Here is a 5,000-nt window from a genome sequence, read left to right as displayed (position 1 = left end):
CATCACCATCGTTATTTAAAATCGCAATTGTAAATAAAATGACACACTTACTTAACTATATCACTGCTGAAAAGAAAGACAGACAATGGGCAATGGTGAAAAGAAAGACAAGACAGGGCGAGAGACCAGTTTCAATTTGCCCTAGTGTTCGTTACGTTTCAATTTCTAGGGTTGGAATACCTGGTTCGTTTCCAGTTTTTTGCAGAACTGTATCAGTTTTGTTGATCTGTCTGACGTTCATTAATGAAAAGCCTCAGTAATATTTTACCAATATTACACATTATAATTTTACCATCCCCAGTATAACATCCCAATGATGTCATAGGCAAGTCCCTCCTTGCCATGATCAAAATTGTTTTGTGAGACCTTTATTTATATATTTTCATACATCCCACGCATGAAACAGATTGACATTTTGTTCAGGGTGAATTCTTACGAACTATTTAACTGTAAGCTTTTTTTTTTCCTTCTTCGCTGTTCAGCTTCTTAGCAAAATACTCTATTTGCAGTGCTTTACATATAAAGTAATATGGTTTGAAAGGAAATATTGAACTCGATAAGACAAGTTTCGGGGGGTGGGATAAAACAGAAAGTATTATTTATATTAAAGAAAAAAAACGAAGAAATGAAAAGTAGTCTTAAAATAGCAAATATACAAAATGCTTCAATAATAAAACAAAATGCAGTGTTGAAATGCTGCTTGACTGACATAATCTGAGTGAGTCTAGGCCGCATTTGGCTGGTAATAGCATCGAAACAGGATATATTGTAAGGCACACATTTGTATACTTGTAAAAATAAAGGGAAAAATACAACAAAAATAGCAAACAAACTAATACGTGAGGAAAAGTCAAAGAATAGAACTTTGCTTTGTAGACAGACTGGCAGGAAGTTGCTAAAAGTTATACCCCTCCCATTAATTAATTTGATACTTAACTCAGCACAGCCAAACAAGCTTAAACTTCGTACTTCTTGAGATTGGTGTAATCATGTATGCAAATGAATATTCAAGAAACGTTTGTGGTAAAGCAAGTCAAGCCTATGTGTTCATTCCATACCGTTCTTATCACATTAGTATATATATGTATGTGTGTGTGTGTATGTATGTATGTGGATATATATATATATACATATGTATATGGATATATATGTATGTATATGTGTATATATATATATATATATATATATATATATATATATATATGCATGTCTATGTATATTTGTATGTATGTATATATATATATATATATGAATGTATATATATATAAATATATATGTATGTACAGTACATACATACACTTGTAGCATGTAATGTCATTATGTGGATGTATGTACGAGTGTCAGGTTAAATATCTTACAACCTGTAACCTACTACTGTTAATCTATAAGCCAGCACAACTTGTGACTGGACGACCCGTCGGCAACTGGTGTATCAATTCCACCTAATCAATTTGGTGATGAGAAGGGTTTTTAACATGCTACGTGATAAAAAATGCAAGAGCAAAACGTGTCCAAGAACGGGGAAGTCAACCGCCATACAGTAGCGTGTGCATCTACATACGGTATGGGTATTTACATATGTATGTAAAGAACACTTTGACTATAAACTTGCAGTGTTTGTATCTTTTGGCCGTCGGGGGTTTTTGTTCAATACTAGCTAAACGGTTTCAAACCTTTTAGAGAGTAACGCTCGTATTGCTGAAGAAAGGTATATTTTGTCACTGTAAAGATTTGACTCGCTGGCATTTGTTACGTACCTACTCCAATCCTTCTTACGCAAATCAGGACTCAAACTTTTTGGAACCACATGTTTGGCTATGAAACACCATCCATTTCTATCGTGAAGACACGTGGAGACCACAGTATGGCTGGAAGGGTCAGCGGTTCTCTATTTGCCTCTCCAGTTGCTTTAATTGTCTGTGTTTAGGGGTGAAATCTAGGTTCGTGGTGTTTGTCTTCGTCATAACGAGACCCCACTACAGAGTGGCAATGCGTCTTAAGATGTAAGAAATCGAATGATATGATAATTCTTAGCCGTGAGACAACGCCACCATATGTGTATGTACATTAATGCAGTAAAGATTGAAGGAAATGCCGACTTAATTGTGTGTATGTGTGTGTGTGTCTGTGTGTGTGTGTGTCTGTGTATACACACACATGCACAATCGAATAATATTTGTATACAATTTGTTTGCACCAAGTCAAAGAAGCAACTTTCTTTTTGTAACTAGTTAGCCATAAATCTAATATATAATAAAATACATTTGTTTAAATGAAAAGTGTTCATTGCTGAAAGCTTACATCTCAAATAGTCGAACAAAAGAAAACTATTAAAAATAAATTATATATTCAAAATATATTTATGAAACTTTTTTTTTATATGAAATATATTTTTAAAAATTCAAAGAAACAAATTATTTTACACATTTATCTCCCGTTATTTTGTCTTAATCCTAACAGAGGAAATAGTTTTATATTGCATATGAAATAGCAGTCTGTCAACTATCTTTGCCATATATATATATATATATATATATATATATATGTATGTATATACATGTGTATGTATTTATGTATGTATATGCATGTGTATGTATATGTATATATGTATATATATATATATATATATATATATATATGAATATATACATTCTTGGCCTTGTTTTGTTATTTTTTTAATATTTTAGATGGGTCAACATTTACGTCAAGCTGCCTAGATATGACGTGCAACTTTTCCCATTGAACTTAAGTCTCTCATTGTGCATCTACCTGACGAAATCCTTATTTCTAAATGTGAAAACATTTCATTTCCACAGTAAAGTTGACATTTATATAATAAAATCAACACACTCCTCATTGTCTGCATCATTCCCATCATCACAGGCCCTTGCAATTTGCAGTTTACTGTTATCATCCATTAAATAATCTCTCTTGGGCTTGTAATTTGACAACTTTATTTTTTTTATCATTTGATTAGGGCATCTAAGCCTCCTCATCATCAACCATGTTGTTTTCTCATATTTTGTATAACTTGACTCAGAGTCATTACCCTTTATGTCAGTAGATCTGGCTCTTAAACTGTTCAGCAATGAGCCGCATGCATTCTTTTTACTGTGTAATAACAATCTTGCCCTTAGCCAGGGTAGAGAAGCTTGCTAAATCTATATACTATTAATGTATCGAATTCATTTCAATTGACTTTAAACCATCTTTCTGTTATAAAAGTTAACTTTGTGCCTGCTCAAATAAAATATATATTTTGGTTACACTTCTCATCGAACACCATCCAAATCTCGAAAATTTGAGCTGACATAACAGTCTTAAAGTTCAGAATATCTGTTCTGTAATAACTAACAAAATAACTTTTAACTAAAACGATATATATATATATAGCTTGTAATTAATTTAATCTGAAGTCAATTATAATCACTTTTAAGGTATGTGTGTGTGAGAACCTTTGTGCTTTGAACATCACATCCTAAAAGTAAAAGAGACAAAAAAAGAAAAGCGTTTAATTTAACTGTGACAAAGTCTTTCTTAAAATGTGATTAATAGAAAAATGCTCCTGGGTTCGATTTTTACAAAGTAAAAGATGAAAAAATAACAATAAATAATTATGTATGTATATGCATATCCAGCCGTGTCAACGACCCGGTTTGGATTGCTGGTTGAGCTTGTTACTTACCATTTCGGCCTTGTGCCTATCATTTCTGGCCGAAGCATAATATAGTCTGAAAAGAGATGTCACTTCCACCAGATTGACTTATTTTCACACACCTTCCTCGAAGTCGGTCTTCATTGCTGCGTATCTCACCTTGTAGAGGTTACGCGATATATTCATTTCATTTCATATTGTTTATATGTAGGTGTGTCTGTATATATGTACATATAATTATTTCCTCTATTTATCAGGCAACAATCAGAAATTCATTTAATTATTCAATATTTTGTTTATCAATTCATTTTTTTTTTTTTTTTTGTTAAGACTGAACATACGATTTTTTCAAAAAATAGTTTCTGGGGAAAATTACAGCCTTTCCAAATTATCACTAATATACAGATGGAATTCATTATAATGTCTTCATGTTATTTTATATAAAGTATCTCAGTAATTGAGTTGTAAATATTGTACAGATTGTTATAAAAGAATCGATATATCTCTATATATTTTGTTTAAAAAAAAAACGTGTTTGTTTTCATTTCTAATTGTTTTCATGCATAAATGTTTCTTGTTAATGTATTGGCTGTTGTTCTAGTTGAGAAGGAGAATGAATTGGACAAATCGGTTCTCTCTTAAACAGTTAATATCACAAAATACTTGATCGTATACTATGATCCAACAACTGTAAAAAAGCTACTGTCTTCAATATTGTTACGATGCCTTTCCTTCTTTTGAAAGTTATACATTATGCTTTTATTCAAGTATAGTGTATCTAAGATTGCTGCATCTATGTTATGTCGTCCCTTGATTTTCGATGCTCTGTAGTTGGATCAAACGAGGGAGTGTGATTTAAGACAGGTTTAAGCGGCTATATCTGGCATATAGAAGCTATCACAAAGATGATCTCTCGTTGACTCATACTAATGTATGAAAACCGTGTGGGAGCTGGCGTGATTATCTAAAACTCTGTATGGAAAGATAAACCACATTATCTAATGGCTGCAAATCTACTTTGTGACAACTAGGAAAAATAGAGATTTGGTCTTCTCATGAGAAATCTAGGGTAGAATTCACCTTTCACTAAAGTGTACATACATGCGGAAGACGTTAGGCTCAGCAGTTTTCCGCACTTGAACAAAAATCGAAAGTTTTCATGTTTCCACTGTCTACCGCGAGAAACTATACCTCGCCGAATATCATCCCATACACTAAGCGCTCAATATTCAAAAAGTTATGAACATACACACTAAAGAAAATGTGTGTGTGTAAATGCAAAAGTACATTCAAAACGGTCTCCGCTTCTGCAACAACTAAACCGAATTCTATAGAGCCGGTTATC

Source organism: Octopus sinensis, linkage group LG3 (assembly GCF_006345805.1).
Source record: "Octopus sinensis linkage group LG3, ASM634580v1, whole genome shotgun sequence".
NCBI lineage: Eukaryota > Metazoa > Mollusca > Cephalopoda > Octopoda > Octopodidae > Octopus > Octopus sinensis.
This window is presented reverse-complemented; position numbering follows the sequence as displayed.